Source organism: Amblyraja radiata, chromosome 28 (genome assembly GCF_010909765.2).
Source record: "Amblyraja radiata isolate CabotCenter1 chromosome 28, sAmbRad1.1.pri, whole genome shotgun sequence".
Taxonomy (NCBI): domain Eukaryota; kingdom Metazoa; phylum Chordata; class Chondrichthyes; order Rajiformes; family Rajidae; genus Amblyraja; species Amblyraja radiata.
In genome coordinates, this window is record NC_045983.1 from 34,504,468 (window position 1) to 34,521,631 (window position 17,164).

Sequence of the window (17,164 nt, forward strand, 5' to 3'; positions counted from 1 at the left end):
CTTACATAGTACTGCTGATCCAGTTCATGATATTATTGATTATTGTTTATTTATTTATTTGTTGTGTTGTTGCATTAGTATGCCTGTAGAACCGCAACGATTAACAATGTCATTGTTCTATTCCTGGTACATATGACTGTTAAACATTCCTAACACTCTTGCTGAAAGCCTGGTTTGAGATATGGTCCAAGGGGTATGTCTGTTTTGATTGGGAATGGGGTGGGAGATTGCAACCTGTTTCGACGAATGCAATCAACCTGGCATGCACGATCAAATAAAACAAGATGTCCTACAACTTTAGGCGGTGCACGCCATATACGCAGGAAGAAGATTGTGAATGAAAGTTAAGATCAAACGTTAATGAATATTTATTCCAAGTTTTCATGCGTCTACTCCCAGGGTACGTGTCTTATTTCAGTCACCATCTGGCACTGAAAGATAATGCCTGAGTCAGAGATTTCATATCTGGAAGACAGACAAGATTTTTAACAATGGAGGGGAAGTTATGACAGCTGAGGACAAAGGATCATCTGGAACGCACGTGCCTTTAGGATATGAGTTCTCAGAATCATAACACAAAGTACTTACAGTATTCATTAGGGTGGGAGATTGCAACCTTCACGTGGTCCACCCTGTTTCTACTAATGCAATCAACCCGACATGCACAAACAAATAGATCAAATAGAACAAGTTGACTTACAACTTTAGGCTCTGCACGGCATACGCAAGAAGAAGAAAACAGTATTCAATCAGATATGTGTGGTATAAAAATAACTCAAAGAAAGCAGTAAGGTATTTGTCCACAAAACATTTCAGTGGAGGCTCCTCAAAATCAGGACTGCTATCACAGAATTGCTTAAAAAAACCCATGTTGTTTTAATTAAAAATTATAATAAAATCTAATTATTTATGTTCATAAGTTGTAGGAGCACAATTAGGCCATTTGGCCCATCAAGTCTATTCCGCCATTCAATTATGGCTGATCTATCACTGCTGCACGATGGAGTTGCTGCCTCACAGAGCCAGAGACCCCGGTTCAATCCTGACTACGGGTGCTGTCTCTACGGAGTTTGCACATTCTCAATGTGAGTGCGTGGGTTTTCTCCGGGTGCTCTGGTTTCCTCCCACACTCCAAAGACGTACAGGTTTGTAGTCTAATTGGCCTGGTGAAAATTGTAAATTGTTCCTAGTGTGTTGGATCATGCCAGTGTGTGGGGTGATCGCTGGTCGCTGCAGACTCGGTGGGCCAAAGGGCCTGTTTCTGCACTGTATCTCGAAACTAAACTATCTGTCACAGTCTGCCCTCTCCTCATTCTCATCCACTTCACCTCCCAGTACTTTTCCACAGGTCCCTCCTTCTCCTCACCTGCCTGCCTGCCACTCCCCTCTCATCAGCCCAACTCTCCTCACCTGTTGCACTCAGTTGCCTCTGATCACCAATTAACCCGGTATATAGACTCTCCTCACCGTTCACACAGTGCCAGATTGTTCTCAGCATTCATGCAAGACTCTCCAGCGACTTCTTGACTTCCTGCCTGGCTTCGACTCTCCTTTCGTCTGTCCCTCGTTGGTTTGTTTGCATCGTGTGTTGGATCTCCTGGTGACCGGACCTTCCGCTACCCCGACTACGTCTCCTGCCTGCCCCTCTTCGGAACCCTCGCTCAATCCTGAGCCTCTGTGTGAGTACAGTGTACCCATTCCTGTGTTACTACTCTGTGTTACAGTATCGTAATAAAGTTCAGTACTAATTATACCTGCCTGATTCTGTGCTGCTATTGGGTCCAAGCTATATCCGTTACACTATCGTTCCCTCTCAACCCTATTCTCCTGCCTTCTCCCCATAACCCCGACACCTGTACTAATCAAGAATCTATCAATCTCCATCTTAAAAATATCCATTGATGGCCTCCACAGCCTTCTGTGGCAATGAATTCCATAGATTCCCCACCCTTAATTAAACTATTTATAATGTTAATGATATCATCACCATTATTTATTTTACAAAATTGCAACTTGATATAATGTAAAATGATATTCCTGATCTTCAAGAGTTGAGAGTGTTTAATGGACAACAGAACAATGAAATTCTTATTTGCTGCAGCTTAACAGACCCGTAAACACAATCACACACAGATATATGTAAAAATCAATGAGAGCTAGTTGGCAAGGATACTATTATGCCTTTGGGCATACATATCGGGAAAGAGAAGTTGATTTCTGCTCCATGTTAATTGAACTAATCTCAAGTGAAAGGTCTGGATAGAGTGAATGTGGAGAGGATGTTTCAATTCGTGGGAGAGTCTAGGACCAGAGGCAATAGCCTCAGAATAAAAGGACTTACCTTTTGAAAGGAGATGAAGAAGAATATCTTTAGTCAGAGGGTAGTTTGGTTTAATTTAGATACAGCGCAGAAATAGCCCCTTCGGCCCACCGACCAGCAATCCCCGCATATTAACCCTACCCTATACACACTCGGGACAATTTTTACATTTATACCAAGCCCATTAACCTACAAACCTGTACGTCTTCGGAGTGTGCGAGGAAACCGAAGATCTCTGAGAAAACCTACGCATGTCACGGGGAGAACACCCAAACTCCGTACTGACAAGCAGCGACAGTCAGGATCGAACCCGGATCTCTGGGGCTGCGAGGCAGCAGCTCTCCCACTGCGCCACCGTGCCGCGAATTCTTTGCTACAGACGGCTGTGGAGGCCAAGTCAATGGATTGACAGATTCCTGATTAGTAAGGGTGTCGGGGGTTATCGGGAGAAGGCAGGAGAATGTTGAATGAGAAGAGCCACAGCCTATCCAACCTAAAGACCTCAGATCCATCACATAAATGATGGTATTTGGAGCGGCTGTGGTCTCTGACCTCTTGCAGGCTCAAGGTAAGGACATTTACAGCAGGCCCTACAAATCACTGGAGTGGTAGCAGCAAGACTACCTCTGCAGAAACTCCATTGGCAGCATTGGCATAACATTGCCAGCATCCTCACCAGCCCAAAACCTCCAGCATCAATGCTGCCTGAGCCACTCAGCTGCTGCAGAAGTTGCTGTGCTCCACCCGTTCCTACCTGACACCAGAAACAAGCACTCTCATCCGAGCCTCGTCAAGGATAGATGCTCTGGGGAAAATGGAGCAACCGGTCCAAGAATTTGGGCGGCACGGTGGTGCAGCGGTACAGTTGCTGCTTGAGAGCACCAGAGACCCGGTTTCGATCTTGTCCACGGGTGGTCTGTATGTTCTCCTTGTGACCGCGTGGGTTTTCCTTGGGTGCTCCAGTTTCCTCAAACACTTCAAAGATATACAGGTTTGTAGGTTAATTAGCTTTGGCAAAAATTGTAAATTGTTACTCGTGTCCCTGAGATGCTGCTTGACCCGCTGAGTCACTCAGTTCCCTGCAAGATTCCAGCATCTACAGTTCCTTGTGTCTGATAATGAAACACTCTTGACTCTTGGAGTTTTGAAGAGTATTTAGAGAAAGCTGGAGTGAAAGCTGGAGAGAAAGCTTGCCGTTTTGTGTTATTCCTGCCAAAACCAATCTTCAGTCCTGCCTTTTGCTATTTTAAAAGTACTCGGAGAATTATTCAGGTAAAGAAAAATTAAGAAAATAACTTGGATCTCCCAGATCCTTTTATGATCTGAATATGTTTCACATTGCATGACAGCCATTAAATTACTTCTGAAGTGAGATCACTGTTGTGTGATGCATATAAAAGTACAGGGAGTTCTCTGTGTCTACGCCAAAATTCCTCTCTCAACTAATAGCACCAAAAACAATATAACTAGTCAGTCATCTCATTTGGTCATTATGGGGCTGATGTTAACATTCGCCACTGGGTCTGCTACATAACAACAAAAGCACTTAAATGATTTATTGAATGGTTAAGTGGTTTGTGACATTCTTAGAACTTGATGAGTTGCTATATAAAAATTTTTTTTTGATATTTTGAGAATGATTTACAATCACCCAACTCTTTTTTTAAATTCTGTAAACGTTGCTTGTTTATAAACCAGAGTAGTGTATACACTGTTACTACTGTCCTTCTTTATTCCTTTCATTCTTTGCTTGCTGCTACTTTTTTTCATCTTTAACAGATGATACCGTCAATTTCAAGCAAAGTTTAAAGAAGTCCCTTTCCAGAAACTTTACCAAACAAGAACATTAGTTACCATTAAATTCACATAGCCTTCACTATTTCACCTTACCTTGAGATTGGTTTTGCTTTGTTGATGAAGCAAAGAACCATCTGCAATATCTTGGTATAGTTCACCAATATAGATGCTGAGATTCTAGTTTCACCTGATAACCTGTCTATTTTTTTGGCACTGTGGTTATTTATGTGTGTGAGCTTCAGCGAATTATTTAACCTCAGGTTTGAATCCACACCAATCTTCAACCAATGTTATTTTCCAACAGGAAGTTGTATCAACATCAGAAACCTCAGCTGATTTTTCATTTTATCCTAACTTGATGTGTGGCATGGTGGCGCAGCGGGTAGACCTGCTGCCTCACAGCACCAGAGACCCGGTTCGATCCTAATCTTGAGTGATGTCTGTTCTCCAGGTGCTTTGATTTCCTCCCACATCGTAAAGATGTGCGGGGTTTCTAGGTTAATTGGCCTTTGTAAATTGCCCCTAGCATATAGGGAGTGCATGTGAAAGTGGGATAACATAGAACTAGTGTGAACAGGTGATCGATGGTCAGCATGGACTCAGTGAGCTGAATCCATGCTGTACCTCTAAATTAAACTAGTCCATGGATGCTACATTAATTATAATGCCTACAGCATAGCACCAATTACAATCAATTGTATGTGCAAGAATTTAATAATGCATTTGAACAATAGTTATGTTCATATATTTTAAAACATCCAATTAGTATTTTCTTTGTGCTCGGCGCTAAATATCAAGTTGTGGCAATTCTTTAGCAATATATTATGAAGACTTAAAAAAAAAAACTATTTAAAAAATATATTCCAATAACTTTGCCACAATTTGATATTTGGACCTGAGCACAAAAATATTATTGAATGATTTTTAATTGTGTAAATGTTATTATTAAATTATTCCACAACGTTTAAAATATATTTGAAATATATTAAAAAAAATAATTTAATGTATTTGCAATATATTTTGAAAATGTAAAATATAATTTGAAAGTTTAAAAATATTTGCAATTTTGAAGTTTAAATATTTGTAATATACTTTGAAAATACATTAATATATTTGCAATATATTTTGAACATTTTAATTATAATTTGAAAAGTTTAAAAATATTTGCCATTTTGGTGATATATTTTGAAAAGACTAGCATATTTTGCAAATTTAAAATATATTTTGAATAGTTAAAAAAACATTTACAATATATTTTGAAAAGAGTTAAAACTATATATATATATTTTGAAAAGACTAGCATATTTTGAAAAGAGTTAAAACTATATATATATATTTTGAAAAGACTAGCATATTTTGCAAATTTAAAATATATTTTGAATAGTTAAAAAAACATTTACAATATATTTTGAAAAGAGTTAAAACTATATATATATATATATAGTTTTAACTCTTTTCAAAATATATTGTAAATGTTTTTTTAACTATTCAAAATATATTTTAAATTTGCAAAATATGCTAGTCTTTTCAAAATATATCACCAAAATGGCAAATATTTTTAAACTTTTCAAATTATAATTAAAATGTTCAAAATATATTGCAAATATATTAATGTATTTTCAAAGTATATTACAAATTTATTTAAACTTCAAAATTGCAAATATTTTTAAACTTTCAAATTATATTTTACATTTTCAAAATATATTGCAAATACATTAAATTATTTTTTTAATATATTTCAAATATATTTTAAACGTTGTGGAATAATTTAATAATAACATTTACACATTTTTAAATCATTCAATAATGTTTTTGTGCTCAGCTCCAAATATCAAATTGTGGCAAAGTTATTGGAATATATTTTTTAAATAGTTTTTTTTTTTAAAGTCTTCATAATATATTGCTAAAGAATTGCCACAACTTGATATATATATATATATATATATATATATAGTTTAAAAAAAAATAAACTCTTCAAAATATATTGCAAAGGCAGTGCCACGATTTGATATTTGATGTTGAACACAAAACAAATATTTATTGCGTGTTTTAAAAATGTGCAAATGTGATTTGAAGCATTGCCACCATTCACAAGACAAGGTTTCTTTTTGCAGGGATGTGATTTTATTTTTCCATTTGGGTTATTGCAGTAATGGCACGGCACATTTGAGTGTGTGTGATTGTGTTCTACACGTGTACAATAGAGAGCATGTTGACTGGTTGCATCACAGCCTGGTTCAGCAACTTGAATGCCCAGCAGTGAAGACTACAAAAAGTGACCAGTCCATCACGGGCTCCCCCTCCCATTCCGAATCCGACTTTTCTGTCCTGGGCCTCCTCCATGGCCAGAGTGAGTCCCACCGCAAATTGGAGGAGCAGCAGCTCATATTTCGCTTGGGTAGTTTACACCCCAGCGGTATGAACATTGACTTCTCCAATTTCAGATAGTCCTTGCTTTCTCCCTCCTTCCCAGCTCTCCTACACTGTCTCCGCCTCTTCCTTTCTTCTTCCTGACTCCCCCCCCCCCCCCCTACCCCCTACATCAGTCTGAAGAAGGGTCTCGACCCGAAACGTCACCTATTCCTTCGCTCCATAGATGCTGCCTCGCCCGCTGAGTTTCTCCAGCATTTTTGTCTACCTTCCCCACCATCTAAGGGATTTACAGGAGTCTCTGCCTCAAAAAGGCAGCCAGCATCATCAGAGACCTGTACCCATACCCTGGCCACACACTCATCTCAACCCTGCCATCGGGAAGAAGGTACAGGAGCCTGAAAACTGTAACATCCAGATTGAGGAACAGTTTCTTCCCTATAGCCATCAGGCTATTAAACACAACCTCCAAATAAGCTCTAAACTACATAGAATTTGGGGCATTGATTTTGCTGTTTTGTGTGTGTGCGTGCGTGCGCGCGTACGTGTATATACACATATGTATATGTATGTATATATATGTATATATATATATATATGTGTGTATGTATATGTGTATATGTATATATGTATATATGTATATATGTGTATATATATATATATAAATAAAAGAACTGCAGATGCTGGATTAAACCAAAAGCTCTCTGGAGACAAGGAAAGTATGTATGCATATGTGTGTATTTGTGTGTATATATATATACACACACACATTAAACTTTTTTTTCTTATTTATTATATTGTTTACAGAGCACTATGTTTACCGGATGGAACTGCAGGTGCTGGTTTACACCAAAGATAGACACAAAATGCAGGAGTAACTCAGCGAGATGCTGCCACTGAGTTACTCCAGCATTTTATGTCTATCTTCTTGCATGTATGTTTATGTGTATATATATACACACACTGAATTTTCTTGTTTATAAAATTGATTACAGTATACTATGTTTACACATTCTGTTGGGCTGCTGCAAGTGAGAAATTCTTTGTTTTATCTGGGACACATGACAATAAAATACACTTGACTCTTGTCTTGAGTTAGTCATGGAATGTTGAAGAGTGAAGATTGCAAAGAGTTCAAGGTCTGTTGACAAGGCGAGTGATCAGCTGCAAGTAATGGTTTGTTGACAAGGGTGCTGTTGCAAGTAAGAGTTTCATTGTTCTATCTGGGACATAGCCACTCTTGACTAGACTCTGGTCTTGAGTTGGTTACACTTGAGTTAGTTATATAGACATAGAAACATAGAAATTAGGTGCAGGAGTAGGCCATTCGGCCCTTCGAGCCTGCACCGCCATTCAATATGATCATGGCTGATCATCCAACTCAGTATCCCGTACCTGCCTTCTCTCCATACCCTCTGATCCCCTTAGCCACAAGGGCCACATCTAACTCCCTCTTAAATATAGCCAATGAACTGGCCTCGACTACCCTCTGTGGCAGGGAGTTCCAGAGATTCACCACTCTCTGTGTGAAAAAAGTTCTTCTCATCTCGGTTTTAAAGGATTTCCCCCTTATCCTTAAGCTGTGACCCCTTGTCCTGGACTTCCCCAACATCGGGAGCAATCTTCCTGCATCTAGCCTGTCCAACCCCTTAAGAATTTTGTAAGTTTCTATAAGATCCCCTCTCAATCTCCTAAATTCTAGAGAGTATAAACCAAGTCTATCCAGTCTTTCTTCATAAGACAGTCCTGACATCCCAGGAATCAGTCTGGTGAACCTTCTCTGCACTCCCTCTATGGCAATAATGTCCTTCCTCAGATTTGGAGACCAAAACTGTACGCAATACTCCAGGTGTGGTCTCACCAAGACCCTGTACAACTGCAGTAGAACCTCCCTGCTCCTATACTCAAATCCTTTTGCTATGAAAGCTAACATACCATTCGCTTTCTTCACTGCCTGCTGCACCTGCATGCCCACTTTCAATGACTGGTGTACCATGACACCCAGGTCTCGCTGCATCTCCCCTTTTCCTAGTCGGCCACCATTTAGATAATAGTCTGCTTTCCTGTTTTTGCCACCAAAATGGATAACCTCACATTTATCCACATTATACTGCATCTGCCAAACATTTGCCCACTCACCCAGCCTATCCAAGTCACCTTGCAGTCTCCTAGCATCCTCCTCACAGCTAACACTGCCCCCCAGCTTAGTGTCATCCGCAAACTTGGAGATATTGCCTTCAATTCCCTCATCCAGATCATTAATATATATTGTAAATAGCTGGGGTCCCAGCACTGAGCCTTGCGGTACCGCACTAGTCACTGCCTGCCATTGTGAAAAGGACCCTACTCCTACTCTTTGCTTCCTGTTTGCCAGCCAGTCCTCTATCCACATCAATACTGAACCCCCAATGCCGTGTGCTTTAAGTTTGTAAACTAATCTCTTATGTGGGACCTTGTCGAAAGCCTTCTGGAAGTCCAGATACACCACATCCACTGGTTCTCCCCTATCCACGCTACTAGTTACATCCTCGAAAAATTCTATAAGATTCGTCAGACATGATTTACCTTTTGTAAATCCATGCTGACTTTGTCCAATGATTTCACCACTTTCCAAATGTGCTGCTATCCCATCTTTAATAACTGACTCTAGCAGTTTCCCCACTACCGATGTTAGACTAACTGGTCTGTAATTCCCCATTTTCTCTCTCCCTCCCTTCTTAAAAAGTGGGGTTACGTTTGCTACCCGCCAATCCTCAGGAACTACTCCAGAATCTAAAGAGCTTTGAAAGATTATTACTAATGCATCCACTATTGCTGGAGCTACTTCCTTAAGTACTCTGGGATGCAGCCTATCTGGCCCTGGGGATTTATCGGCCTTTAATCCATTCCATTTACCCAACACCACTTCCCGGCTAACCTGGATTTCACTCAATTCCTCCAACTCCTTTGACCCGCGGTCCCCTGCTATTTCCGGCAGATTATTTATGTCTTCCTTAGTGAAGACGGAACCAAAGTAGTTATTCAATTGGTCCGCCATATCCTTGTTCCCCATGATCAACTCGCCTGTTTCTGACTGCAAGGGACCTACATTTGTTTTAACTAATCTCTTTCTTTTCACATATCTATAAAAACCAGTCAACAAACCCTGCCAGTTTTCTTTCATAATCTATTTTTCCTTTCCTAATTAAGCCCTTTGTCCTCTGCTGGTCTCTGAATTTCTCCCAGTCCTCCGGTATGCTGCTTTTTCTGGCTAATTTGTACGCATCATCCATCGCTTTGACACTATCCCTGATTTCCCTTGTTATCCACGGATGTACTACCTTCCCTGATTTATTCTTTTGCCAAACTGGGATGAACAATTTTTGTAGTTCATCCATGCAGTCTTTAAATGTCTTCCATTGCATATCCACCGTCAACCCTTTTAGAATTAATTGCCAGTCAATCTTGGCCAATTCACGTCTCATACCCTCAAAGTTACCTTTCTTTAAGTTCAGAACCATTGTTTCTGAATTAACAATGTCACTCTCCATCCTAATGAAGAACTCAACCATATTATGGTCACTCTTGCCCAAGGGGGCACGTACAACAAGACTGCTAACTAACCCTTCCTCATTACTCAATACCCAGTCTAAAATAGCCTGCTCTCTCGTTGGTTCCTCTACATGTTGATTTAGATAACTATCCCGCATACATTCCAAAAAATCCTCTTCCTCAGCACCCCTGCCAATTTGATTCACCCAATCTATATGTAGATTGAAGTCACCCATTATAACGGTTTTGCCTTTGTCGCACGCATTTCTAATTTCCTGTTTGATACCATCTCTAACTTCACTACTACTGTTAGGTGGCCTGTACACAACACCCACCAGCGTTTTCTGCCCCTTAGTGTTTCGCAGCTCTACCCATACCGATTCCACATCCTGCAAACTAATGTCCTTCCTTTCCATTGCGTTAATCTCCTCTCTAATCAGCAACGCTACCCCACCTCCTTTCCCTTTCTCTCTATCCCTCCTGAATATTGAATATCCCTGGATGTTCAGCTCCCAGCCTTGGTCACCCTGGAGCCATGTCTCTGTGATCCCAACTATATCATAGTCATTAATAGCTATCTGCACATTCAACTCATCCACCTTATTATGAATGCTCCTTGCATTGAGACACAAAGCCTTCAGGCTTGTTTTTACAACACTCTTACCCCTTATACAATTTTGTTGAAAAGTGGCCCTTTTTGATTTTTGCCCTGGATTTTCCGGCCTGCCACTTTTACTTTTCACCTTGCTACCTATTGATTCTACCCTCATTTTACACCCCTCTGTCTCTACGCTCACACATTTAAGAAACCCTTTCCCTTTAACTCCATCCTCCACTAGCCCATTCGACACCCCACCCCCCTTATTCAGTTTAAAACCACCCGTGTAGCAGTGGCAAACCTGCCTGCCAGAATGCTGGTCCCACACCTGTTAAGATGCAATCTGTCCCTTTTGTACAGTTCCCCCTTACCCCAAAACAGATCCCAGTGATCTAAGAATCTAAATCCCTGCCCCGTGCACCAGTTCCTCAGCCACACGTTCAGGTCCCGTATCTCCCTGTTCCTACTCTCGCCAGCACGAGGAACTGGAAGCAAACCGGAGATAACAACCCTGGAGGTCCTGCTTTTCAGCATTTTTCCGAGCTCTCTAAAGTCAGGCTGCAGAATATTCATCCCCTTCTTTCTGACATCGTTTGTGCCGACATGCACTACCACTTACGGATGTTCACCTTCGCCCTTGAGGATTTTCTGCACTCTGTCCGTGACATCCTGGATCCTGGCACCAGGAAGGCAGCACACCATCCTCGCATCCCGTCTGTTGCCGCAGAAACCCCTGTCCATACCTCTCACAATGGAGTCTCCCACTACAATGGCGTTGCCTGCCTTAGGCCTTTTTGGTTTTGGCTCAACAGCCCTATTCGCATCACAAGCCAGTCCGCCGCCCAGTGTAAACACCTCTTCTGTCCCGACAGCTTCTAAGTGGCAGAGTGAAGATTGCAAAGAGTTAATGGTTTGTTGACAAGGACCAACTGGCTGGAGCTTTTAGACATTTTCAACCTCTCACTTCTGAGGTTTGTGGTTCCCACCTGATTTAAAAGGGCATCAATTATACCGGTGCCCAAGAAGTGTAAGGTGACGTGCCTCAATGACTATTGACCAGTGGCACTAACGTCTGTGGTGATGATGTGCTTTGAGAGGTTGATCATGGCGCAACTCCTACCTCGACAAAAACCTGGACCCATTGCAGTTTGCTCACCGCCAGAACAGATCAACGGTGAATGCGATCTCGCTGGCTCTCCACTCTGCTCTGGACCACTTGAACAACAAAAACTCAAATCAGGCTGTTATTCATTGATTACAGCTCGGCATTTAATACAATCATCCCCTCCAAGCTGGTTACCAAACTCATAAAACTGTGTCTCTGCGCATCCCTCTGCAATTGGATCCTCGACTTCCTCATTCACAGACCACAGTCTGTTCGTATTGGTGGAAATGTGTCAGCGTCGAAAACAATCAGCATGGGAGCACCTCAAGGCTGTGTGCTCAGCCCCCTGCTCTACTCATTCTATACTCATGACTGCTTAGCCGGTCATAGTGCGAACTTCATCATCAAGTTCGCTGACGACACCATTGTTGTGGGACGTATCACTGATGGGGATGAGTCCGAGTATAGAAGAGAGATCGAGCGACTGTCCATATGGTGCTAGCACAATAACCTGGCCCTCAACACCAGCATACAAGGAACTGATTGTGGACTCTGGAAGGAATAGGATGGGGACCCATAGTCCCGTTTATATCAACGAATCAATGGTTGAAAGGGTCAAGAGCTACAAATTCCTGGGCGTGCATATCTCTGAAGATCTTTCCTGGTCCGAGAGCACTGATGCAATTATTAAGAAAGCACATCAGCGCCTCTACTTCCTGAGAAGATTACGAAGAGTCGGTTTGTCAAGGAGGACTCTCTCTAACTTCTACAGGTGCACGGTAGAGAGCATGCTGACCGGTTGCATCGTGGCTTGTTTTGGCAACTTGAGCGCCCTGGAACGGAAAAGACGACAAAAAGTAGTAAACACTGCCAGTCCATCATCGGCTCTGACCTCCCTTCCATCTAGGGGATCCAGTCGCTGCCTCAAAGGTTGGCAGCATCATCAAGGACCCACACCATCCTGGCCACACACTCATCTCCCCGCTACCTTCAGGTAGAAGGTACTGGAGCCTGAAGACTGCAACGACCAGGTTCAGGAATATCTACTTCCCCACAGACATCAGGCGATTAAACTTGGCTCGGACAAAACTCTGAACATTAATAGCCCATTATCTGTTTATTTGCACTTTATCAGTTTATTTATTCATGTGTGTTTATATTTATATAATGGTATATGGACACGCTAATCTGTTCTGTATTCATGCCTACTATGTTCTGTTGTGCTGAAGCAAAGCAAGAATTTCATTGTCCTATCAGGGACACATGACAATAAACACACTTGAATCTTGAGGTTGCAAGTGAGAATTTAATTGTTCAGTCTGGGACATAAAACTCTTGGCTTGAGTTACTTGTGGAGTGTTGCAGAGTGAAGATCGCAAAGAGTCAATGGTTTGTTGACACGTGCTGCAAGTAAGAATTTCATTGTTCTGTCTGGGACATAAACCACTCTTGTGTTGAGTTAGGTGAAGATTGCAAAGAGTTAAAGGTTTGTTGACAAGGCGAGGGTGGCGCGCCGCGCGTGCGCAGTGGCGCCGCCCGGGGCTAGAAACGCCGGGTTGGGGCGGACGGCGAGTCAGTCGCGTTGGAGCGCGGGTGCGGCGCGGAGCCCAGCCCGAGGGTAGTAGCTGCAGCTGGTCGCCTTCACTCCCACTTGAACCGCCGCGAGAGGGATCCGCGGAACACACTTCAAAAACAGAGTTTACATTCACGGAGAACTGCTGACGAGGATGCGACTGACCGCGTCCGGGGCTCTCTAGATGGCTTTGGTGACGGTGCAGCGGTCGCCGACGCCAAGCACCACCTCCAGCCCTTGTGTCTCGGTGAGTGCCGCCGCTGCAGCTGCTGCCGCCCGACTACACCCGCGCGCGCGCGCGCTTCACCCCCTCCCTCCCCTCTCTGTGCCGCGCACGCGCTTCACCCGCTTCCATATTTGGACGGCCGCGCGCCCGCCCTTCCATATATGGAGTTAAGTGACGTCGAGCACCTCCGTATATGGCGGGTCGGTGACGTCGAGCGCCTCCATATTTGGAGGGTGGGTCACGTGGATCCGCGCGGGTGGCGGGCGCGCTCACCCTCACGCAGTTCAAACCAAACGGTCATCTCTCCCCGAGCCCGGGTTCCATTGCCCTCACCCGCCCCCTAATGCCCCGGCGCGCATGCGTGCTGCCCGACCGGCCGGCCGGTGTTTGCGCCCAATTTTCAACCCCCCCTGACCCGGGGTTGAGCTCCTGGTTCCACTGAGGGGGGAGAGCAGGAGGCGAGGAAGGCGCTGGCAGGCTCCCGGTGTGTGTGAGATCCACGTGTATTGAATACATTTTTATTCACCAAGAGGGAAGTGCTTCAAAGAGTTTGTCGTCAGAGTGAGAGGGATCTTACCTGCTCGCTTCCTGGCTCTTGCAATGTACAGTTTGTCGATGGGAAGGTTGAGGCCAACAACTTCGAATGGAGCAGCTGGGCTTGTACACTCTGGAGTTTAGAAGGATAAGAGGGGATCGTATTGAAACATATAAGATTATTAAGGGTTTGGACACGCTAGAGGCAGGAAACGTGTTCCCGATGTTGGGGGAGTCCAGAACCAGGGGCTACAGTTCAAGAATAAGGGGTAAGCCATTTAGAACAGAGATGAGGAAACACTTTTTCACACAGAGTTGTGAGTCTGTGGAATTCTCTGCCTCAGAGGGTGGTGGAGGCCAGTTCTTTCTCAAGAGAGAGCTCGATAGGGCTCTTAAAGAGAGCGGAGTCTGGGGATATGGGGAGAAGGCAGGAACGGGGTACTGATTGTGGATGATCAGCCATGATCACATTGAATGGCGGTGCTGGCTCGAAGGGCCGAATGGCCTACTCCTGCACCTATTGTCTATTAACCTTCTTGGCTGATCGAGCGATGCACTGCAGCCTCCGGATGGGCCAAATGGACTCTGATTCACTGCAGCCAGGGGGTGTAAAATTGCATCTTGGCCATTTAATTTTAATACAATACAGAGGAAATGTACTAAGAGAAGATAGACACAAAATGCTGGAGTAACTCAGCATGACGGGCAGCATCTCTGGAGAGAAGGAATGGGTGACGTTTCGGGTTGAGACACTTCTTCAGACCTTCTCGGGGTCGGAAGAAGGGTCTCCACCCGAAACATCACCCATTACTTCTCTCCAGAGATGGTGCCTGTCCCGCTGAGTTACTCCAGCATTTTGTGTCTTATCTTCAGTTTAAACCAGCATTTCTGCAGTTCCTTCCTATCCAATGTATTAGGTGGCCCAAACGATGTTACTGTTTGTCATCTATATCAATGGTTTGGATGAGAGTCTACAAGGCATTGTTTGCAAGTTGGACACAAAAAGCTGGAGTAACTCAGCAGGGCAGGCAGCATATATGGAGAGAAGAAATGTTGTTTTGGGTCGAGAACCTTCCTCAGACTGAAAGTCATGGGAAAGGGAAACGAGAGATATAGACGATGATGTAGAGAGAGAGAGCTATAGAACAAATTCATGAATTATATGCAAAAAAGTGATGATGATAAAGGAAACCTTGTTAGCTGTTTGCTAGGTGAGAACGAGAAGCTGGTGTGATTTGGGTGGGGTCAAGTTTGCAGATGATACTAAAGTTGGTGGTTTTGCAGATAGTGAAGATGGTTGTCAAAAATTGCAGCGGGATCTTGATCGGTTGGCCAGGTGGGCTGTGAAATGGTTGATGGAGTTAATACAGAGAAATGTGATGTGTTGCATTTTGGAAAGTCCAACAGGGGCAGGACCTACACAGTGAATGGTAGGGCTCTAGGCAGTGTTGTTGAGCAGAGGGATCCAGGAATGCAGGTGCATAGTTCCCTGAAAGTGGGATCACAAGTAGATTGGGAGTTTTGGAGAGCAGAGGGATCCAGGAGTGCAGGTGTTTTGTTCCTGAATGTAGTCACGGGTGGAGAGGGAGTGTCGTGGAGTAGAGGGATCTAGGAGTGCTGGAACATATTTCCCTGAAAGTGATGTCACAGGTAGACGAGGAGTGGTAATAATGTGCTTTATCGTCACGTCGCTGTGCATTTGTGCACACACACATTCTATTCTTACAAACAGTCCAGTAATGTATTGCCATACCTAAGCACATCTCTGGTTAGCAAATTGTACAGAAATAGTCTACTGATCCCGCATGCAAGAGGCGCAATTGTTTTGGCACCATTTTCAAAGTCCAGTCCACGCTCTAGCTCGTGAGCGGTACCCGTTCCAGGCGAGCCCCAGGCTGCTGTGGATCTTCCAGCAAACCAACGTCAGCCATAATTAAATGGTGGAGTAGATTTGATGGGCCTAATTCTGCTCCTATGACATGAGCACAGGAATAAGATGTGGGGGGGGGGGGGGGGGGGGAGAGGAAGGTGCATTTTCTAGAGAGGCATGGATGGCTCAGTGTGTTTATTGATAATAGAGACACAAGGAAGTGCAGATGCTGGAATGATAGGTCATGCAGCATCTTTTCACAGAAAATCTTCCTACCTACATAAACATTTTTTCACGATAAAATATATAAATGTAAAAGAATTATGCAAAATCAAAATCCAAAGCAATCTTATTCTATTATTCAATATTGCTGGTGTTATGCCTATTGATTGATTGAAAGACACAGCATTGAAATAGGCTCTTCAGCCCACTGAGTCCATGCTGACCACCGATCACGCTTTCACACTAGTTCTATGTTATTCTACTTTCACATCCACTCCCTACACACTAGGGGCATTTTACAGAGGCCAGTTTACCCTCAAACCTGCATGATGTGGGAGGAAACTGAAGGAAACCCACGTGATCACAGGGAGAATGTATGAACGCCACATGGCTGGTACTTGAGGTCAGGATTAGATCTGCGTCTTTGGACTTTGGGGATACAGCGCGGAAACAGACCTTTCGGTGAGTCTGCACCTACCAGCGATCGCCCTGTAAACTAACCTACACTCACTGGGGACAATTGACAACTTGCTGAAGCCAATTAACCTCTCTGTCGATGCTGGCTGCCTTTTTGAGGCAGTGACTCTTGTAAATCCCTTTGATGGTGGGAAAGTCAATTAGCCTACAAACCTGTACGTCTTTGGGGTGTGGGAGGGAACCAGCGCTCCCAGAAATGCTGTGGAGAGTTATAAACTCTGTACAGACAGTGCCCATGGTCAGGATCGAACCCGGATCTTTGGTGCATTCAGGCTGCAACTCTACTGTTAGGCCACATGCTGCTCACTGTCTGTCTTGTGAGGCAGCGGCTCTCCAGCTGTGCCATTATGCTGCCACTAGTACCTATTATTACCTCTTATTTTTACAAAGCACCATAGCCACTCATGTGGCCACTGTGGTGATGTTTCTTCCCATATTTAATGGGTGTCTTCATTGGATTCAGCCCTTCAATGTCCAGCAGGGGAGGGATCCAAGACCTATGTTCCTCCCCCACAGAGGCTTTGTGATGGTGGCATCAAGC

The 17,164-nt window shown here is 43.5% G+C and overlaps 1 long non-coding RNA gene across 1 annotated transcript; it reads right to left on the reverse strand.

Annotated features, from left to right (window-relative positions):
- Positions 1–276: 276 nt before the first annotated feature.
- LOC116989103 lies at positions 277–13,566 on the reverse strand. The gene is made up of 3 exons (XR_004416129.1): positions 13,425–13,566; positions 11,737–11,831; positions 277–465 (listed from the first exon to the last, which is right to left on the reverse strand). It is a non-coding gene; the product is annotated as an uncharacterized LOC116989103 (long non-coding RNA).
- Between the last annotated feature and the right edge of the window lie 3,598 nt (positions 13,567–17,164).